The following is a 23,865-nucleotide window of genomic DNA, read 5'->3' on the forward strand; positions in this document are numbered from 1 at the left end:
CAGTAGAATAAGAAATGTGGGGAGAAGGAGAGAAGAATACAATAGTAAGAAGAATTATTTATGTCAATAAATCTAAAAGCCTTAGATGAAATGGACAATTACCTAAAAAACATGTGTGTGTTTGTATGTCTACAAAACTAATTCTAAAATATGAAAGAAAAAGAAACCAAAAATGGCCAAGAGATTTTTGAAAAACACCACCAAGGTAAAAGGCCTTTTCCAAACAGATATCAAGACTCATTGAAAGTACCACTGAAGCAGGAAAAAACAAGACCAACAGAACAGAAAAATAGCCCAGAAACAGAACTGCTCATGTATGAAAACTTTGTGTCTGACGGAACAGGCATTATTACACTTTAAGTGAAAGAAATATAGACCATTCAGTAAGTGGTATGGAGGCAAATGGTTATCAATTACTGTAAATAAGAAAAAAATACACTTACATGCTACATACATAAGAATTATCACCTTGCAGGGGAATAAAGACCTAAATGTCAAAATTACAACTTTAAATTTTTTTGAAGAAAATAGACAATTGTCTTCATGGCATCAAAGTAGAAAGAAATATACTTCAGGATAAAAGGTATGACCATTAGACACTGATAAATCCAGTCTATTCATCAAGAAAGACAACCAAAAAAGTGCAAAAAGAAGTCACAGACCAGAAAAAAAAAAAAAAAAAGACTCGTAATATATACAACCAACTTAGAATTAGCATCTAGGATTTGTAAGGAATTCAATAAACAAAAGATAACCCAATTTTTTCAAGATTGGCAAAAGACACAGAAAGGTAATTTTCCAAAGAGCATTTGAAAAAATATTCAATCTCAGTACAAATCAAGGATATGCAAGTTAAATTAATAGAATACCATTTTGTATCCATCATCAGGCTAAAAACTTTACATTCTGGCAAAATAAAACCAAGCTACAGAGCAACTGGAACTCATATACTGTTAAGTGGAGGGCAATGTCCCCATGACCACCCCAGCTCCCCTTCTGGGTGATGTATTCCAAAGAAACTCCCACATGTGCACAAAAGATATACAAGAATGTTTAGGGCAACAATGTTTATAACAGCAACTGTTGGAAAGAGCATTGGCTTTTGCCAGCCCCTACCCACCCCACCAACCCTAGAGGAGAGTAACAGCTTGGGACTGCCTCACGGGTTAGGTTCCCAGCTTGAGGGCTCCTAATCCAAGTTAAAATAAAAGTGACTTGCGAACTTGAATGTTGATCTCTGTTGGTGTTTCAAACACTTTAAAAATATAAAAGTGATATTGTGAGATACATCAAAGAAAATAACAGCTAATGCACCAAAGAAAATACTATATAAAATCTACGACTACCCCTTTACTATTTACCTAATAGAAAACACAGCAAAATCCTTCTGCGGACTTAGAAAAGTCAATACTCTAGTAAGTGCCACTTATTGCCAATAAAATAAAAATTATCATCCTTCTCTTCTTGGACCAACCTCCTAATATATGGTGGAATTAAAGAACAAAATAAAATATTTCCAGGAAGAAAAAGACTAAATTTCTAAATTTATAATTATGATAATGATTAGTCATTTAGAAAAACTGTGTTTTAATTCTAGCATTTAATAAAACAGCACATTCAATTAAGTATGAATTTTGTTAAATCTTAAGCCATCTAAAAGCATTAAAGAAAACTAATGGCATAAAAACTCCACAGGGTACAGATTTAGGAAGGTGGAGGCATGCTGAAATTTGAGGAGTCTCTAAGAGTCTATTATATTTGTTACAACAGACTGAAAACTGACAACAGGTTTCCAAATGACTACCCTAAAATGAACTAAATTACAGGTTTTCACAATGGATTCTGATGGCAATTCTGATATTAGGGATTTGGGGTATTTTTTATACATTTTCAGGGGAAAAAAAACAATGCTCAAGGAATATTTTCATCAGAACATTTCATCTGTTTCATTTGTTTCAAATATAATATCAGCACTTCTGGAAATAATATGACTAAGAGTATAGGAAAGAATTATTCATGGTATTTGGAATGGTTAATTTCATGTATCAAGTTGAATGGGTCATGGGGTGCCCAGATACTGTAACCAGTGTTAAGCATTATTTCCGAGTGTGTCTGTGAGGGTGTTTCTGGATGAGATTAAGATTTGAATGGGTAGATTTGAATTAAGTAGACTGTCCTCCCCAGTGTGGGTGGGCCTCAGCCAATCCTTTGAGGACCTGAATAAAACAAAAAGGCTGAGCAAGGAAGAATTCACCCCTTCTACCTAATGACTGAGCTGGAACGTTGGCTTTCTCCTAACCCTGGACTGGGGCTTACACCATGGCTCTACTAGTTCTCAAGCCTTCAGACTTACACTACAAGTTATACCATTGGCACTCCTGGTTCTCAGACCCTAGAGCTTGTACTAGAACATACAAAATGGGTTCTGGTTCTAGGGTCTAGGACTCCGACCAGAACTACACCACCAGCTTTTCTGGGCCTCCAGCCTACAGATGGCAGATTTCAGAACTTCCCAATCTCCATAATCATGTGAAGCAATTCATTACAATAAATCGTGTGTGTGTGTGTGTGTGTGTGTGTGTGTGTGTGTGTGTGTGTGTGTGTGTGTGTGTGTGTGTGTATGTGTAGAGCTAGAAATACAGATAGTTGCATAGGTTGAGGTTACCACATACAGAGAGAGAAGTACATGTGCATGTGTGTAGGTGTATCCTATTGTATCTGTTTCTCTGGAGAACCCTAAAACAATATTGTATTCTTGAATTAATATTTGTTTGCAGAGCAATACAAATCAAATAATTAAGTAAACACAAAATAATGATCCCTTTTTTTTAAATCATTGAAACCTAAAGTTTTAACTTTTAAATCAGTTAGTATACAAATTCTTTATTCATTCTGACAACTTCTTAAAATCAATTAAATGCTGTTCAATTTATAATTTTTAAAGGCCTATCATCAGAGCTTAGTAGCTATTCTGAGTATAATTCTAAAAATACAATGCAGCCTCACAAGGAATGATAAAATAATTTGAAGTTGTTGACTCTAAAACAATAAATATTTTGAAATATTTTGAAACATAAAATTAGCCTTCATCTTAAAAGCCCTTAACATTAATCTGAATGTTTAAAGAGGTCTGTAAGTGGGTCATGAGATATTTGCTCCCAGGCTGAAAATCTGTATACAAGTTGTTCCCTGGAAAGAATTTTCAACCAAAAGTTATAAAAACCAAAAGAAGGATTAATAATGGAAAGTCTGACCTAACATCAGCCTGACTGCTATGATGATATTCTACTCAGCAGCAGAATGATCCTCAGTTCTCAGAGTTTGAATGATCCTTAGTTCTTTCAACTTGAGAGATGCCAATAATCTACTTTTCCTCTCAATTGTGCTTTATGTATAACTAATCAAATTATAAGATGTTGGTTCATACAATCAGGGATTTACTATATCATAACTAACAAAAATAACAAAAAGTTTAAATGTCTATCATTTTTCATTCTCTTTTCCAATGCAATACTAGAACCAGTTAAATCTTAATTCAAAATATGTGTTAAGCCACATTTAAACTAAATTTTAACACTGATATATTTCCTAAGCAAATCGTTAATTTAGGACTTTGAGAAAAGACTCAAGAGAGTAATAATTTCACTGAAATATCACTGGCATACAAAACTTATTTATAATCTACAAATGATTATTTTCTACTCATTCAAGTAAACTTGGTTCAGGGTAGTAAAAAGAAAACATGAGAGTCAACAGACATGGATCCAAGATCTGGTTCCACTACTTACACATATAACCTGCCACATGTCACTGAACCTCAGTGAGCATCAGTTTCTTCTTTGTGCAAAATGGAGATGGTGACACTTCCGTGACCTACTTCACAGATGACTCGGTAACATAAATTATAAATATATTTTAATAGCTCTGAAAGCAGAGCTCAAATGTAAGAGATTACTGTACTATGACATGTGTGTTATTTGAAAAATACCTATTTGTATATTTTAGATATTAACTAAAAAATAACATCAAGAAAGCCAGTCTGTCATGGATCCCACATGTCCCTGTATGGTCTCACTGAGTACACCAAACTACAAGGTGCGCTGACCTTGAGCCCCTTCTGTATCTAGTGACCAAGGTAACCACAGTGTAACTTCAGCATAACTGCTCATTTCCTAGGTGACCATTGACACATTTGGTTGCTACTTGCTACAAAAGGTGCTGAGCCCTTAGTCCTATGTTTCTCATCTGCAACTCAACTCCCTGAAAGCACAGCCACCATCCAGGTGCATCACGTCTCACCACGGTACTTGGGAGCAGGAAAACCAGCATTACCTGGACGGATGATCTAGCTGTTTGTGTATTTTAAAAACTGTCTTGCTCTTATAGCTAAGTCTCACTGCCTACTTTCACACCTATGAAGCTGTGGCAAACCAACCTGCTTGCTTACTTAGTCATTTTCTTTGGGATCTTGTTACTTCATGCGTTCTCTATGTGGTTTGGGTTCTTCCTGAAATATCTTGGCGCAAGCAGTATGCTGAGATATGAGATAGACAATAATTTTTTGGAACTCCTCCAAAAGGGTCCAGCTAGAAGACAATGTGGATATAACTATTAAAACAGGAGTCTCCTGAAAAGAAATGGATGGAATCAGCACCAAAGAAATTTGGTCCAGAAACTGAACTATGGGAGCCCCAAATCATACAACTGGTTAAACCAAAGCAGTCTGGTTGAAACCAAAAATGCCTCTACAGATCCAAATTTCTCCATGGAAACTACCAAGGTAAGTGGCAACCTTAGAACACATTACTCCTTCAGTACCTCCACTACCTAACCTTGTGCCCTTGCACCCTGATTTACCAGACTCTGAAGAAAAGGGGGACCAGAGACGGACCCATTCCCAAGGGAAGACTGCAGGGGAAGAAAAGACAGGGTGGGAGACAGAAGTTTTTCTGGCTTTTTTGGATACTGATGCTTAAGTAGGTATCTCGTCAGCTTCTCTTGAAGGGCAGAAGCCACACATTCAATTGGCTGAAATTGCAAACAGAATAAAAGTAGGAGTTCCTGGAACAAGGCAGGTGGGGACATTTGGATCCTTGTTGTGTACTGCTGCCGCTGTTCCTCTCATTGCTGAATGCACACTTGCTATGGATGTCTGGCGTACTGTAGTTGTACTGTAAATGCGCATGAAACCCAGGCGGGCTTTTCTCAGCATGGAAGATGTGCTTGTTGGAAGGGATCGTAGGACAAGTGCATAACAGATTCTCTAGTCAGGCAGTCCTCTCCCATGTTACACAACAAAAACAATATGGAATTCCAGAAGGAAAAAAAAAAAAAGAAATCACCATTTTGATTCAAAACCTCAAGGCAGTAAGAATTTTGAGAGATGTGATATTTCAATAAAATCACCTTGTGTGGCCTTGTGAAAAAGACTAATGGGAGCTGGAGGCCTACAGTGGATTGCCAGCAACTGAGTTCAGTTGTGCCCCTGTTGCTCTGGTTGTTTCCAATACTGTGACTGTGACTGAATCAACTGCACAAACTGAGGACACTGAGTATGCCTTCTTGGCCACTGTTAATGCCTCTCTCTCTCTCTCTCTCTCTGCCAGTGCCTCTTTCCTAATCCCTTTGGTACTATAAGATCAGTATTAGTTTACCTTCACCTGCAGGTTCCCCAAGACAGTTTTACTATGTAGCCTCAGGGGTACTTGAATTCCCTTGCTGTTTCCACCAATGCAGTGTGGAAGAAACTCTTTCCCTTCAGGAAAGACTTGGTTCCACTACATTCGTGGTATCATGCTAACTGACAGGCTCAAATAAAGAGCAGGTGGCAATGGCTTTAGAACAAAAACTGACTCACATGAAAGCCCAGGGGTGGTTCATTAATCCTGATAAGACACAGGGACTTGCAAATTCCAAGGCAAATTCTTGGGAGCAATGTGGGCTACCCTGAGTCAGTAAAGGAAAAATTACTCATCCTCTGGCCTCCAGCTACCAAAAAGGAGGCCTGGCAGTAAGCTGAACTGCAGGGACTAGAGACAACATGCGCCCCAACTAGGCTATCCTACTAGGGTTACACAGAACTTCTGGTTCCATAAAGCAGTACAAGTACTGTTCCCTGGCAGGAGAGTTCATGCCCTATGGCAAATGGTCAGGAACTGATCCTTAGCTTTAGCCAATGAGACTATGCAAGCTCTAGAAGATCAGTAGGTCAGTTTAAACTCTTCTTGCACAAGCCACAATGGGTAACACTCTAGCCTTAAACTATACCCTGGCGGAGCAGAATATGTATAAATTAATACCACTAGACAGCAGAACAATCCACATATCCCACAAGAAAGGAATTTAAATGATTACCTGAAATAAGACCTATCAGTACTCTCTGGGGCTTTATTCAATTGGCTGAATCCAGAATCCTGTGGTACCTGATGGGAGATGAAAACTGCAGGTTGGCATCATCCAACTGATAATCATCCTTATTAAGTGTTGCATGAGATCATGTGAATGGATTTGGTCTCAGGATATTTAATCTGAATTGCTGATGGTGTGGCATACTCATGTGAAATTTGACTTCAGCCTATGTTTAGGGCCAAACGGTAGACTGTTAGAAAAGGCTATCTATCATGGGTCCTAAGAGACCCTATACAACCTCCTTACCAAATTCACCAAACTACAAGTACACCAACCAATCCTCTGTCCTTCGGCCATATCTGTAGCTAGTCATGTAGGGCAGGCAACCATAGCATGACTGCAGGGAGGTTGCTTGCTCCCTACCTGATCCCCAGTTAGGGGGACAGGCTTGCTTACCACTTTCTTCCAATGGTGTTGCACCTTTAGCCCTGGGCTCTGACACTCTGACCCAGCTAGTTCAATGAAAGCACAGCAACCATCCAGACCCATCTTACTACTCCATGGGACTTGTGGACAAGAGAATCAGCGTGATTATGCCGACGCTCCTACTGTTTGCTGTGCTACAATGAACTGTTTTGCTCTCATCTCTGAGTCTCACTGTCTACTTTCAGGCCTACAGAGCTGCGGCAAGACATCCTCCTTGCTTGCTTTGTCATTTACTTTTCTTGGTACTCCTTGCCAACCTGCATGATGGCCAGGAATAACAATACTAAACAACAACACAGTAACAACTTGTTCTATACACAGTAGGCCAGCATTTCAAACCATTAAAAGAAACTTAAAAGTAAGAGAAAGTTCAACAAGTCAGCATATTTACTTTGATGGATTTAATTTTTGATTTCACCAAACATCACAATCGATAATGCCTTAACATCACCTGAATGCATTACCAAACAGAAAATTAAGTAAGCAGAAAGATAGTATGTCAATAGCTAAGGAAATCATTTCAATTCTATCCTTTCACAAGTAAAAATAATTTCCACTAATCATTTTACTGTTCTAAACACACTTATCACAAGCTTTTTTTATTTTTTTTGCAATTTTTAATGCTAATTTTTATTTACTGCTAACTGTGCAAATGACACCAATTCAATACTGTGCAGTAAAACAGTTACATAAATCCAATACCAAACAATAGCATATGGGATAAATCTAAAGCAGAGCACCATGTGCCTTCAAAACTGATTAATATCACAGAACATAACTCAGTTCGGACAATTAAGAAACCTGAAAAGCTCTCTCATTTAATATTTAATTATCCAGAAGCAATTGTTCTTGGTTTTGTTTTTTATTTCCTAGAAAAAAGTGAAAGTTATTCCAATTTTGCACGGTTTAATATGATGTGTGACATCTGAACCAAGGAAGTAGTTTGTATGATTTATTCCTCTTATCAACTGGAACCATCAGCTAATACAAAGTTGACAAGCTGGCTGACAGGAAAACAGCTGAATGTAATGCAATATGCTCAACATGGAGCTAGCTGTACATCCATCTCAATTTCTTTATCCACAACCCAACAAGTTTAAATACAATGAACATTAGAAAGGTGATCTAGTAACATAAATCTTCCAGCTAGTTAATCTTGCAGCATAGATTATCTCTTTCCTGCACTGCACTCCTTTGAGATAAGGTCATCTGCTAGGGCCAAGATACTGTGTACATGTTTTTAAAAAGAAAATGCTATCGATTTTCATTTTCACTTTCAATATTTCAGTATGCACCCACTGGTACAGCCTCAGGAAACTGAAATCAAAATTACATCTGGAAGACGACCAGCAACCAATCACCAAACTGAGTAAGTCCTTCTTTTAACAAAATCCAGCTTTATATATTTACAAATAATTTTCTTATGCAAACTCTGTTGAAACAAATAACAATACTACCTTTCTCCTTTCCCTGGCCCCTTTCATCCATTGTTATTCCCTCACCAATATGTAGTTAAGACTTAAATACCTATCATACAATGTGCAGAAAACAATTGCAGTTCAGACTATATGAGGAAAGTATCTGTTTTCTTACTAAATTCAACAACTTTCAGCTTTCTAAGGCCGTTTCCCTGGGTGACACTTGAGTTAGCATGAATGCGTTGGTCTCAATTTTTAAGAATACAAGAAAAATACATAAATTAACCTATACTTCACGTGTGTTGCTCACAGGTATGTTTTGTACTCAGTACAACACTCTCATTAGATTAGTGAGAAAAATTTCAGAATAATAGTCTTTAATGTTTAAATCAGTTTGGGCACATTAAGAAAAAGAAAAGGCACATTTAAAAACGAAAAAATCTCTTTGAGGCATGCTCCTATTATATCTATAGTATCAAACTTATTCCCACCACTCCAGGAGATGTCAAAAGGTCACTCTACAAAACAGTAAACAATAATAAAAGTAGCTTCTAAATCCATCATACCCTGGGGGGATGGAGAGAGAAATGTTTTCCAAGAAAGGAAACATAAAAATCAGCCACAGTGTTCAAGTTTTGTGGAGAACCTGATCAGTAAGGTAAAGCCAAAATCATACATGCTAAAAACCCAGAATTAGTTGTTAGGAAGGCAATTTAGCTGTCACCTTAACACATTTAATGCATAGAGGGCCACAAAATTAGGATATATAAAAATAAAACAATCACAGCTCATTTGGAGGAAGGCCCTGGTAAATTTATTTTTAAGTCAAAATGCACAATGGGAAGCAAGTCAGTATAATTATAGATCAAATCTCCTAATATAATATATCTTTTTCAATTTTTGCCAATTCACATACCACACCACCTTTTTCTTATATTGTCTTCAGGCCCACTCAATTTGTGTTTTAATTTCATTGACACTGACATCTTGTTGTTATCACTGTTGCCATATTGTTGTGTTGTGCCGTGTGTATACATGCTTTAAAGTTGGTAAAGCTACTTTAAACACAAACCAAATTTAAGAATTCTTAAGTCCACCATTAGTCACAAATCATCTAGATTTCTGAATGATCTAGAACAATAATGCAACAGCTCTATAAATAGCCAAGTGATAAGGGAAATCTGTGTCCTAAGATGGCCAACCCAGCCAGCAAGGGAGTCCCAGCCCCTGCCCCGGGGCTCTTCCAGGTTCTTCTCTCTGCTCCGCTTCCCATGCGCACCAACCCGGGTTCTTCTCCCTGCCCCGCTTCGCGCACGTGCCAAGAGTGCCCAGTATGCAGAAGAAGTGTATAAATTACCCCCTTTGTTTGTGCTTGGGTCCCAAACCTTTGGAGATCACTCTCCTCGGAGCCTGCCGGCGTTAAATAAACCTCCTATCCTCCAAGATCTCCGAGTGCCACTTGGTTCTTCCATCAGGCGATCCAGTCCAAGTTCTGTAACATTTGCTTGCCTGACCGGGAAACCCAACTGCGCTGGCCCATTGTTGCCATGGTTTGGGGGCAACGGCGGGGCGGTGCCCAACGAGAGATCGTAACGGAGAAGGCGCGCCCTGTTTCGGCAGTCTTCCACCCCGGTCGCCTCAGGCAGGCCCCACTCTACTGTTCCTGCCCGACTCGAGGAGACTTGGCAGGTGAGGACCTGGTCCCAGTGTCGGATTCCGGTAAGGCCTGGGGCCCCAGGACCCAGATAGGCCCACCCATTGGGGTGGAAGGGGAGCCTGATCACCTCCCAGAGACCTCTTAGAGGTCTCACAGGTAGGGATTCCCAGGGGAGCGAATGTAATAACTTCTGGAGTGAATGTGTGAGTGAATGTGTAGTCTGACCTGGCTTGCTCAAGCGGACTGATTCTGTGACTCCACGGGCAGGCACCCTTAAGGTCCCCAGAAGTCTACAGAGTCTGAGTGGGCCCGTCTGCGATTCCGTGGTGAACAGCATACAGTCTATGGTGGCATCAGAATAGCTTCCAATTGTAAGTCACGACGCTGAGACCACTACGGCTAAACCTCACCTAAGCTCCTTCGGGACATGGCCAGATGGGCATCTGATTGGTCTCTGCACCTCAGGAGACAACCCCCCCTTTTGTCTGTCTCTGTGCCACCGCACATAGGGACATCACCATGGGGTCAGGGCAGAGTAAACATACGGTTCTAGAGACCATGATCAAAAATTTCAAGAAGGGGTTTTTGGGGGACTATGGAGTCAGGATGAACCCCGGCAAGTTGAGAACCCTTTGTGAACTGGAATGGCCCACCTTTGATGTCGGGTGGCCTTCAGAAGGGACTCTGGATGTCCCAAAGATTTGTTGAGTATGGCGAGTAGTAACAGGAGAAACAGGACACCCCGACCAGTTTCCGTACATTGACTCCTGGCTAGGAATTGCTCAGACCCTTCTCCCCTGGGTGCGATTCACTTGCAATAGGCAGGGACAGGCCAGGGTCTTAATCTCCTCATCCAAGCGGCCTAAAGAAAAGCAGCAAAAGCCCCAGTCGCTACAAATCCTAGCCGGAGATCCCAAGGAGGAACCGATCCTGCCCCCACCGTTAAGTACCCCCAAGACGGTCTACACCTGGCCCTTCAGCTCCAGACACTCCACTGCCATCGGTTTCACCGGCATCCCACAGGCCCAGAAGATCCATCGGCGCCCCCAGGCCCAAAGATCCACTTTCTCCAGGACCAGCAGACAGGGTGCGCCCCAGGCCGGGTGCAAGTGCACTCCAAATGCCGGTCTGAGAGACGCGGGAACCCGAGAGGCACGATAAAGACGGGACGGTCCAACCCAGCTGTTCCATTATGTATTATCAGCCCTTCTCCACCACCGACCTCCTCAACTGGAAACATAACACCCCATCCTACTCTGCGAAACCACAGACTATGGTCGACCTCATAGAATCCCTCTTCAAGATACATCGGCCAACCTGGGAAGACTGCCAACAGTTACTCCGCACCCTGTTTAACACAGAGGAAAGGAAGAGAATAGTGAAAGGTGCACGGCAGTACCTGGAAGAGCACGCACCAGCAGGAGTCATCAACCCTGCTGCCTGGGCTAATACGACCACACCTGAAGAGCGCCCAGCATGGGACTTCACCACAACCGAGGGACAGGCCCACATCCGCTGGTACCAGGAGGCCCTCCTCCGGGGAATGCAGGCAGGAGCTAAGAAACCCATGAACATGACTAAGGTATCCTCAGTCACTAAACAACCAGGGGAGTTCCCCGGGGACTACTATGAAAGACTATGTGAAGCCTACAGAATATATACTCCATTTGACCCCAAAACACAGGAAAGCCAACAGATGGTAAACACCACCTTCATGGCTCAGGCTGCCCCAGACATCAGAAAAAAACTTCAGAAACTAGAGGGTTTCTCTGGGATGAACATCACCCAGCTAAGAGAGATTGCCAGTAAGGTCTACATGAACAGGGAAGTTGCAGCCGAAAGGGAAGACGACAAAAAGACAAAAAAGAAAGTCAGCCTCCTCACCGCCACCCTGAAAGAAAAGGACAATACAAAGGCAGGGAGACCCTGACCACCAAAAGGGGGGAGACCCAGAACCCCCTTGGCAAGGGATCAATGTGCCTACTGTAAGGAGAAAGGGCATTGGAAAAATGAATGTCCCCACCGGGGAAAGGCACAGAAGCCCAGCTGCTACAAGGAAGAACCCCAACAGGGGGACCTCATAGGCCTTGCGGGAATGGACTCAGACTGAGGGGGACTGGGCTCTTTCCTCCTCGGCCCCCGTGAGCCCACGGTCAGAATGAAGGTAGGGGGCCAACCAGTGACTTTTATGGTTGCTACTGGGGCCAAGCACTCCGTTGTCACCTCCCCAGTGGCCCCTTTCAGCAAAAGGACTGCAACCATCCTTGGTGCCACCAGGACGCAGGCAATACAACAGCCTTTTTGGCAGGCTCGCCAGTGTGAACTCGGGGGCCACAAGATCTGACATGAATTCCTTTATCTGCCTGATTGCCCCATCCCTCTCCTGGGCCGAGACATACTCTCCAACCTTAGGGCTCAGATAACCTTTGAGCCCACTGGACACACTAGTCTCCAACTGAACCCAAGGCAAGAGGAGACAGGGTCTCTGGTACTAGCAACTACCTTGCCAAGGGAAGAAGAATGGAGGCTATTCTATGCCCAGGCCCAACTGAGCAGCCCACCAGAGTTCAGACTCACCTTCCCTTCAGTATGGGCTGAAAACCACCCACTTCGACTAGTCCGGAATCGGGCCCCTATCATTGTTGAACTGATCCCAGGAGCCCAACCTCAGAGGCAAAGGCAATACCACCTTCCATAAGAAGCTAAGATAGGCATCCAAGAACATCTGACCAAACTCAAAGAAGCAGATATTCTAGTCGAGTGCCAGTTGGCCTGGAATACCCCACTTCTGCCAGTCAAGAAGCTCGACGGGGGCTGTTCAAGTCTTGAACTGATGAGTTCAAGACCTGCGGGCCATCAACAAGGTAACCATCTCTCTGCACCCAGTGGTCCTGAATAGATGTACACCTTCCTCGGCCAAATCCCAGGGTCGGCCAGGTGGTTCACTTGCCTAGATCTGAAGGATACCTTCTTCTGCCTCTGCTTAGCTCCCCAGAGCCAGCCACTGTTTGCCTTTGAATGGTCTGAACCTGATACTGGGTGCCAGATGCAACTGACTTGGACGCACCTCCCGCAGGGGTTTAAAAACTCACCAACCCTCTTTGGGGAAGCGCTGGCCGCATACCTCGCCAGCTTCCCAAGAGAGGCCACACGGTGCACCTTCCTCCAGTATGTGGATGACCTCCTCCTCACCAATGACACACAAGAAGACTGCACAAAAGGCACAAAGGCCCTCCCACAGCTCCTGTCAGACTCGGGATAACGAGCCTCATGGAAGGAGGCACAAATCTGCCAACAGCAGGTCTGATACCTTGGTTTCCTCCTCACCGAAAGGAAAAGAGAACTAGGGCCAGAGAGGAATAGGGTCATCATCTCCCTGCCATAGCCCCAGACAAAAAGGGGCCTATGAGATCTCCTGGGGTCTGCAGGATTCTGCCGCACCTGGATCCCTGGGTTCTCGGCAATAGCAAGACCCGTTTATGATCTCTTAGGGGGACCAGATCGAGAACCCCCTGCCTGGACTGAGGAAGCAGAAGCTGCTTTCACAGAGATAAAGACCGCCCTTGGACGGGCTTGAGCCCTGTGCTGACCAGATATAGAGAAACCCTTCAATTTCTCTGTACATGAAAAAGAAAAGATAGCGCTCGGGGTACTCACCCAGACTGTTGGGCCCTGGCAACGGCCAGTTCCATATCTGTTAAAGAAGCTGGACTCCGTGGCAGCAGGATGGCCACCGTGCCTCAGGGCGCTGGCAGCCACAGGCCTACTCATCAAGGAGGCAGACAAACTTACCCTGGGGCAAGAACTTAATGTCAAGGTCCCTCATACAGTTGTGTCCCTCATAAACGCACAGGGACACCGCTTCCTTTCCAACTCTCGGCTAGCACAATACCAAGGGCTCCTCTGTGAAAACCCGTGGGTCACCCTCAAAACAGTAAAGACATTAAAGCCAGGAAATTTCTCCCCATGGAAGAGGGGGAACCAGACCATGACTGTTCTGAGGTAGCTGGTGAGGTCTACGCGAGCCGTCCAGATCTGCGGGATCTAGCCATAAAGAATCCAGAGCTCACACTGTTCAGAGATGGCAGCAGTTACCTACAAGAGGGTGCCCAGAAAGCGGGTTATGCAGTAACCACAACTTTACTTCTAGTAAAGTCCTAGAAGCTAAGGCATTACCAGCTGGATAAGTCAGCTCAACGGGCTGTGTTATACGCCTTAGTCCAAGCCCTCACCCTTGGTGAAGGCAAGCGAGTCAACGTCTATACTGACTCTCAGTACACCTTCACTACTGTACATATGCATGGGGCCATCTACAAGGAAAGGGGCCTCCTAACCATCACAGGAAAAACTATCAAGAACAAGGAGGAGATACTGAGACTCCTCGAAGCCATATGGCTTCCAAAGGAAGTAGCAATCCTGCATTGTAAGGGACGCCAGAAAGGAGATGACCCCATAGCGTGGGGAAATCGTCTAGCAGATGAGGCAGCCAAGACCACAGCCAGTGAGGACATGGACAGAGCCCCTTCCCTCACCATGGCCCTAACACCCCTGGAAGAAGTCCCTCCGCCCAGTTACAGTAAAAAAAAAGGAATGGGCCATGGCAGAGGGAGCCGCCCTGACTGAAAAGGGATGGTGGATGCTGCCAGATGGGCGCATCTTTGTTCCAACAGCAACTGGAGGGCATCTAGTCAAGGAATACCACCAACTCACTCATCTGGGGAAAACTGCATTAGAGGCCCTTCCTAAGAAGCACTACTACATCAGTCAGCTGCCAACACTATGCCGAGCAACGACTGAACGGTGTGTAACGTGCTAAAAATAATGCTCGGTCCGCACCATGGCCCCTGCCAGGTGTCCAGAGGATGGGAGCAACCCCCTTCGAAGATCTAGAGGTAGACTTCACAGATGTGCAGCCGAGCAGGGGGTTCAGATATCTCCTAGTAATAGTATGCACGTACTCTGGGTGGGTCAAAGCCTTTCTGACCAGGACAGAGCAAAGCCGGGAAGTAGCTAAAGTCCTCTTGTGGGAGATCGTGCCCCAGTTCGGCCTGCCATTAACAATCCATAGTGACAATAGACCCGCATTTGTGGCAGACATTGTACAGGTCTTAACCAAATCTCTCAGTAACACCTGGAGACTCCACACCGCTTACTGGCCCCAAAGTTCAGGGAAAGTAGAGCAAATGAATCACACCCTCAAGGGAACCTTAGCAAAGTTTTGTCAGGAGACTAACCTCCCATAGCCAGATCTGCTACCCCTAGCTCTTCTGCGTGCTCGCTGCATGCCTGGAACATTAGGTTTCTCCCCATTCAAATTAATATGGACAGCTTCCCTCGTGCTTGGGAAGCCTTCCAGGAAACTTACATCAGGTTGGAGATAAAGGGATAAAGGAGCAGCTTCAGGCCCTGGGGGCCACCCTAAATAAATTACAAAAGTACACCACTGAGAGGGTCCCAATCTCCTTCGGGTCTCAGGTACACTCCTTCCAGACATGGGACTCAGTTTGGGTCAAAGACTGGAAGAAAGGTCCCCTCAAACTGCAGTGGACAGGGCCCCATACTGTTGTTCTAACCACCCCTACTGCCCTCAAGGTCTCAGGTGTCACCCCGTGGGTCCACAACTCAAGAGTAAAGAAAGCTCATCATTCAGATGAGGGGCCACGCCAGTGGAGAGTCCAGCCAGACTTCACAAACCCACTCCAGCTTCACCTTTGATAAGCTCCCACCAACCGATGGACACCTGCTCACCGTGGTCCCTCTCATTGGCATGATTTCCCTCATCCTGGGAGTCGGACTCTACACTGTTACCCCTCCTGACTGGACTTTCCCCCAGAGGCTTACTATTGTCATTGCTTATTGGGTGTCCCTAGTGTGTATTACTGCACTTACTTGTCCACAGGTTTCATCTTCTGTCAGGTTAGCCACGATGGCTCCCTCTACCTAAGGTCATAGACCCCACTTTCACTGGCCCTCTGCTATCTACTCCGGGGCGCATTTCACCATGGTTTTCCTGGCCCCAGTCAGTCCCGGTCTTCTGCTGCCTGGTGTGCTGTTCTTCCACACTGCCTCTAGCTTGCCTGGCCAGGCAAGGGGGCCAAACTCTCGTATCACCATTACTGGCAAATGGGCTTTCCAGCTTATCCCCCTCAATCCCACACCAGCACCCTCACTGACTTCTTCCACCTGGGATGGGCACACACCAAAGGTTGACCTCCATTTTGATGGATGCCAGCTTCTTGACGCCTCCTGGGAACCTCATAGACGGTGTTCCTACCATGGTCCCCACTCAGGTTACCGGCTGGTAGATATCTACATCTGTGGGGGCCCTACGCCTCAACAGCCAAACACCTGCCCTCAGTTCTGCTCACAAGCCTGGGGATGTGAGTCATAGGTGGTGACTTGGCTGGGAATGGAACGATGGTCCACCAGGTGGCACCTCAAACAGTGCAGTGACATCCAGATTTCCTTGTCACACAACACCACCCCAACCTCTTGCCCTAATGATCACTGTATACCGCTCACTCTCTCAGTCTTAGAACCCAATGCCACATCATGGGCTACAGGAATCATTCTCCTGTTGGGACAATATCACCCTATGGGGACCAAATCCATGGCCAAGTTTATGATTAAGTCCATGTTCACTCCAAGCATTACAGTCAACCCCCAGAGTCAGATAGAAAATAACTCGCCCTGGTGTATCCCTGGGTGGGTCCCCCATCCACATGCAGCAAGCATCTATAGCGCAACTGTTAGGTATGATTAACACCTTCCACCAAGCACTTAACCACTCAAATCCACCCCTAGCGTCTGACTGCTGGATCTGTATGAAGCTCAGTCCTGTCCAATACCTAGGTGTCATCCTCAGCCAATCCACCGTGTCACCTCCCACCTCTGCACAGGGGACCTCAGATTATCCCTTTCTGGCTCCAGTACCGCTGTATGGCAATTCTTCCTCTCCCATCACGGGCCACAGTTGGATCTGTGCGCCTAACAACACTTTTCTGGCTTGTGATCAAGGTGTATACACCTGCATCACCCCACGCTATCAATCATGCACACTTGTCAGTCTCTTACCCAATCTTTCAGTCCCCCCCGGGAGCGATGCCCCACTCATATGGAGACCTCCTAGCCGCCCTCAATGCTCCCCCATGGCCATCCCCCTTATCGTGAGCCTGCTGGCTGCATCAGGTGTTGCCCTCGGCGCCACTGGCGTCGGGATGTCTCAGGTTCAGTACCAGGGGCTAACTCAACAACTCACGGTGGATTTTTCCACCCTCACTCAGTCGGCCCTGGCCCTGCAGTATCAACTCGATTCACTGGCCTCAGTGGTCCTCCAAAACAGGCGCAGGCTCGACTTGCTCAAGGCCATACAAGGGGGGCTCTGCCGCTTCTAACAGGAGGAATGTTGTTTCTACACTAATGAGTCAGGGATGGTCCAAGAAACTCTGACCCAATTACAGGAACGAGTACCTCACCAGTGGGAAACACTCCAGCGGACAACTTGGTGGGATACCCTCTCACAATGGTTCCCTTGGTTCACCCTCCTCTTCGGCCCCCTCCTATTGCTTCTCCTCATAGTAGCATTTGGTCCTTGTCAGACTCCAGTTGCTCCTTACTCACTATCGCCCCTTAGAAGATGAAAATGATGCCCTCTAAACTAGGTGTTTAAAGGGGCATCAAAGGCGGGGGGGGGGGGGGATGATAAGGGAAATCTGTCCTAAGATGGCCAACCTAGCCAGCCCCGGGGCTCTTCCAGGTTCTTCTTTCCACTCTGCTTCCCACGTGCGCCAATCCGGGTCCTTCTCCCTGCCCCGCTTCACGCACATGCCAAGAGTGCCCAGTATGAAGAAGTAGAAGTGTATAAATTGCCCCCTTCGTTTGTGCTCAGGGCTCAGACCTTTGGAGACCACTCTCTTCTGAGCCCGCTAGTGTTAAATAAACCTCCTATCCTCCAAGATCTGAGTGACACTTGGTTCTTCCATCGGGTGATCCAGTCCAGGTTCCATAACACAAGCAGTTTAACTATTTAAAATGGAAAATATATTCTGAATTTTCCAAAAATAACCATGTAAAATTGGTCTCTCAGTCAAACAGGTTGAGGGGAAGTCAGTCAAGCCTATTAATTGATGAAATGAAGTTCAGAATTGCACAGTGTTTTATCCACTCATTCAAAAAATACCACTTGGTTAGATGGTCAGAAACCAATTACTATAAGGAATTCTGATGCCTAAGTAAGTAAAACATTATGCACATTTATCTATAATGTATCTACCATTTGGAAAACTGCCCAATGAATAAAGTCAAAGCCTTGCATACTACTAGAGTACTTACTATACTGTGGATAATCAAGGAATATTAAGCAGCATCAATACATTTTTTAAAAACTAAAATCTGGCATGTGTATATCTCATTTAAAAAAATCATTTTAAAAAAAGCTATTGTTAATTAAGCATCAAACTGTTAAATGGAACAGGTACCACCAATACACACAACATCAAAATAAGTCCAAGAGAGGCCTCTAAACTCCCAGATTTCTATTGGTGATGTCCTCTTACAAAAAAAAAAAAAAAAATACAAGAGAGAAAAAAAATTTTATGTTTTCTTCACATGATTTTTGAACTACTTAAGGGTTCCTGATGACATTAGACTATTTAAAATGCCTTCTGAAGTCATTTGCTATGTTAATCTTATTAACACTGTGTCTCCAATGCTTAGAACATGTTAGACACACAGCAGGCACCCAAGTATTTGCTGAATGAATGAAAAATGTAAGGCCTACCTAATCTTGCTTTGTCTTAGTGAACTTAAAAAACAGTGGTTAAAAACTATTTTTTTTAAAGATTTTATTAATTTAATTTTTGAGAGAGAGAGCGCGAGAGCGTATGGGGAGAGGCAGAGGGAGAAGCAGACTCCCTGCTGAGCAAGGAGCCCAATGTGGAACTCGATCTCAGGACCCTGTTTCATGACCTGAGCTGAAGGCAGATGCTTAACCAACTGAGCCACTAAAAACTGCCTCTTAATGCTAATTTAGAGTTTAAAAAAAAAGCATCAGGAATTTTGTTTCCTGAGTTGACCACTACACATGTTTAGGACATCATTAACTGTAAATGTTTATTTGCTGTAAGTCAGAAGTACTTCAGAGTATAATGTTTAGAAGGCTAGCATGTAAAATAATCAATTCACTGCAATTAATTACCTTAGAATACCTTTCACTATAACTTCCACTATGTCATTCTTTTGTTTAAAAATTTCTAATTGCTCTCAACTATCTTTAGAATAAAGTCCAAATTCCTTAGCCGGGATTGCAAGCTTCTATTTATTCAACAGGAAGGTAGTGACTTCCTTCTTTGAAGCTGGCAGGTATGAAGGATAAAAAGATGAACAACAAATGAATCTTTCCATTGAATAGTTTATAACCTAGTGAAGAAGTATTCAGAAGCATCTGGCAGAGATAAGGCAGTAAAAGTCGAGAAAAGTCTCAAGTTTCAGGCTATTAGGTACAATCTCAAGATTGGTTCTCAGATGGAGAGTTACAGAGCTGGTTTTTCATTTTACAAATACCATTTTGGCATCTATAAGGGAAATGAATCAGAGCCTCATGTCCCACTATTTTTGCCAAGCTGGCCCATTTTTGAGCTTTAGAAATCCTAATTTCGTCTATTGCAATGGCTTCCCCTCAAAGCCCAGCACAAATCCCCATGCTCCCATGGGACCTTCATGGAGTTCATTCAAATCAAAAGAGAATTCCCCTTCCTTTGACGTCCCAGTAGCAGCCCTCTACTAGGGCATACTTCTGAGCCTGTAAGGACCGTCCTTATACTGTTAATGACACTATCAGTCCAAATTATAAAGTCCTTGATAACAAAGGCTGTGGTAGATTCCTCTGAATCTCCCACTATATTTAGCACAGTTCCTTTTCCACAATACGCCTTCACAAGGTACAATGAATAACTGTTGATTATCAGTTGGATTATATCTACTGAAACATTATAGAGTGTGTGAAAGTCCCTAAGTAGATGGTAGCAAAGAACAAAGAGTTTTTAAAAATCTGAAAACAGAAGTACTATATTCAAAAAATAACCCTGAAGTCCTTGCATTCTTCTTTTCCAGATGACTTAGTTACTCGTAATGCATATAGCAATCAAAGCCATAGGTCTATCAGCAAGAATACCAACTAGAAAACCAGCCTTAAGTCTTAATTCAGGATTATAATCTTGGGCTATAATAAGAAAGCAGACATACACAAATATCTCTCTCTCTCTCTCTCTCTCACACACACACACACGCACACACATTTACTCATACGCATTTCCTTTCTTTCCAGTTCAAAGCCTAAGAGATTAAAACAGCCTTGTCCACTTAGAAATAGACGCCAAACTAACCTACTTATTATTTAATATACAATTAAACAAAAGAGAAACATCCAGAATGGTGAAACCGTTAATGTATGTCCAACAATACCTCCCTAACTGAAAGCTGACCATGAGATTATATACATATCTAATTCTTCTGCGATTTACAGTTTTGTAGGCAAAAATCTTAATTACAGTCAAGTATATAGAAGTATATTATACTGATACCCTCTATTGACTTCTCTCTGTTGCCTATCTTTTCATTATTTCACTCTTTATTTCCATCAAACAGAGATAAACATAAAGAACACCTACCCATATTTTGTTTAATATGTCAGACACATAAAGACATTTTTAAATTGCACATTTTATCATTTTTTATATTAAAACATAAAACCCAGTGTCCCAATTATTTCATTAATTGACAGTTTAACAAGGTCTCTACTTCAATTCAAGCACTTACCCTGTCACATGTTATCTTTAAGAAACTGATTTGCTTTATACTGTTAAATGTTAAAATATAGTTTAAATTCAATTTGTGGATTAGTTCACCATCCAGGTAGAATTTTCCAAATAATCATTTCTTCCATTATGGCACTGAATGAACTCTAAGAATCATACAACCCTGCTAATTTAGAACTTTATTTTTGTTGTTACTTCTTTGGTAATCTTATCGATATTATTGAGGAGAATCTCACAAACACAAATAATATAAGGGGAAAAACACCAGAATATGACACAGAGGATACAACTCTTAACCCACTTTTACCAAGAACTTTCTTTGTGATGTATGACCAATCCCTCAGAGCCGTAGTTACCTCAAATATCATATGAAGGTACTGGATTATATGATCTCCAAAATCCCTTCCAGTCTCAAAAGTCCACTCAATCCTAATTTCTACTGAAATAAACAAATAAGTCATGTTGTATAAATGCAGAGGTTTTTTTATTCAAGTGGAAGAGCAGCTATAGATTAGTTACTACTCCAGAGCAGAGCCTCCTAGCAATATACGATTAATTCCCAAGAGATCCCTTAATTAAAATCTTCATGGAAGACAGCACTATCGGATAACAGTAAATAAATGATCAATTAATTTGAAAAATAAAATACCAAGAAGGAAAAAGGTTTGATTTGCTTTGAATGACATATCAAGTATATAGCTGACCTCACAAAAAAAAAAAAAAATTAAGTTAATGGGGGTGCCTGGGTGGCTCAGTCGCTAAGCATCTGCCTTAGGCTCAGGTCATGGTCCCAGGTTCCTGGGATGGAGCCCCATGTTGGGCTCCCTGCTCAGCGGGGAGCCTGCTTCTCCCTCTCCCTCTGCTGTTCCCCCTGCTTCTGTGTGCTCTCTCTCTCTCTGTCTCTGTGTCAAATAAATAAAGCCTTTAAAAAAATTAATTTAATGCTTCTGGGTTTGTTGTTTTCTGAACTATTTAAACATGATGCAAAGCTCTAAGATTCCAATTTATAATTATTTATCTCCTCAAAGTAGCCTGGGAATTACCATGCGCTTCAAGTTAATGGAAAACTATATATAAAATAGGTGACATTCTCAGTTTCGTAACTTATCCCCTTTTAACCTTTCCCGCACAGATAGTTCTCTCATATTAAAAGTCAATCACGGGGCACCTAGGTGGCTTGGGCTTGGGTCATGATCTCGAGGTCGTGGGATCCAGCCCCACATCAGGCTCCCTGCTCAGCAGACAGTCCACTTCTCCTTCTCCCTCTGCATCTCTCCTCTGCTGGTGCTCTCTCTCTCTCTCTGTCTCTCAAACGAATAAATAAAATCTTAAAAAAAATAATTTAAAAAAAGTCAGTCATGTTGTAAGTGTATGTTTAAAGCATCATTACATGAAGTTTTTATACAATTTTTCCTATTACAAATCAACATTGAAAAACATGTGAGTTATAAGCCCATTTTCACACTTTTACTTTTAGTAAACGATTGTATGAATATAAATTAATAAGCCTGAGAATTTGTTTTCTGAAAGTGAAAATTATATGTCCTCTTGAAAATACCTCATGTGGATTCTCATTCGATAAGCAAAAGCTACATGTCATCTGACTATCTTCCTAAAAGATTATGATAATTACCAAAAATTACTACAAAGTCATAATTATCAACAAGAAAATGCTGGTACCCAAAGGGGAAAAATATGTTGGGTAACAACAAAAATTATGAATTCTAGCCCCGCCTCTATCATCACCCAGCTAATGCAAGCTTAGAAAATCCATTTGCCTTCTTAGTGCCCTTCCTATGCCATCTGTCAAGTGAGGAAAAGCCTGCCCATCCCTCAAGCAAACTGTTACCAAAAAGATAACTCATTCAAACCTCTTCTGTCATACTTTCATCTAGCTATACAGTTAAAACAACAGGTTTCAGTGTACATCCTGAATAAATTACACTTTACAATGAGTAACAAAATGTTAGCAACACAAATACTGATTCTGAATTATTGCATAATTGTACTGTACATTAATTATCTCTCTGTAATGCAAAGGCTTCTAAATATTTTATTTATTGAGAGAGAAAAAGAGAAAGCGTGCCTGTGTGCAGGAGGTGGGGGAGCACATGGGCAGAAGAACAGGACAGGGAGAGAGAAGCTCCAGCAGAAGATACGGTGCTGAGCACAGAGACCGCCCACGGCTGGGCTCAATCTCAGAGCCCTGACACCATGACCTGAGCCAAAACCAAGTGTGGGACATTCAACCCACTGAGCCACCCAGGCGTCCCTATAATGCAAAGGCTTTTAAACGTTAGTTAAAACTGCATTCTTATTTGTAACTGAAAACCCAAAAGAAAAAAAAGTAAAAAAAAATCTTCATGTTTCCCTATTGCCATGATTTTGTTTCCAAATTCTATGTTTACATGTACTCTTCCAGCAAAATGAGTACCAATATGCTTTACTGACATCTTACACACTTACAGTTTTGTACATTTAAAAAAGTTTGCACAGGTATCTTCTTAAAACTTCACAGTGGAGTGAATGGGAAAGATGAGAAAACTCAAAAGAGAAAAGTTATAGGACTTACCCAAGATTCCATAAGAAGAAAAAACTAGCACTCAAGATTCCCTGACTCCTCTAAAGCAGTACCACATCCAGGCTATTTTGTGTGTTTACACACAGACACCCGCACACATATACATGCCAAGCCCTGTATAACTGCAGCTGCTTCTTGGAAATTGAAAAATTGCAGAAATCTGCATATGAATGAAATTTTCCCAAGCCCTGCAAAGCCACATTTCAAGGCTAGGGTTTCATGGGCTGCAAGGCAGTCCTAAGGCCATAGAAAAACGGTTTGGCTCAAAACCCAACCACATCCTGAAGAATTCTGAACCAGCCTCAGGTCCCAAATCCCTTGATTTTCCTACATGAACAGAGAGCTCTATCATTACAAGAGTCCTCCTCATGCATCCCACTTTACCAAGGATAATACTTCTGACCAGGATAACCCTTGGGTTTTTCCCAGTTTTGCTGAGCAGTAATTGACACACATCACTGTAGAAGTTTAAGACGTACAGTATGATGAATATACACATATTGTGAAATGATAAAATGATCATCACAATAGGTTCAGCAAGCATCCATGATCTCATACAGA

General features: G+C 42.8%; 1 protein-coding gene and 1 pseudogene across 3 annotated transcripts in view; one reads left to right on the forward strand and one right to left on the reverse strand.

Moving 5' to 3' along the window:
* Positions 1 to 23,865, reverse strand: part of NEK7 (NIMA related kinase 7) — a 164,653-nt gene that overhangs the window by 120,034 nt on the left and 20,754 nt on the right. Inside the window, exon 2 of one of the 3 annotated variants that reach the window (XM_027610103.2) lies at positions 6,355 to 6,422. The exons of the other annotated variants lie outside the window; for them this stretch is intronic. The gene's annotated coding sequence lies outside the window, so the exon portion shown is untranslated. The remainder of the gene's footprint in view (positions 1 to 6,354; positions 6,423 to 23,865) is intronic. 3 annotated transcript variants of the gene reach the window in all.
* LOC113932619 lies at positions 12,809 to 17,303 on the forward strand (annotated as a pseudogene).

Source organism: Zalophus californianus, chromosome 10 (assembly GCF_009762305.2).
Source record: "Zalophus californianus isolate mZalCal1 chromosome 10, mZalCal1.pri.v2, whole genome shotgun sequence".
Taxonomy (NCBI): Eukaryota; Metazoa; Chordata; class Mammalia; order Carnivora; family Otariidae; genus Zalophus; species Zalophus californianus.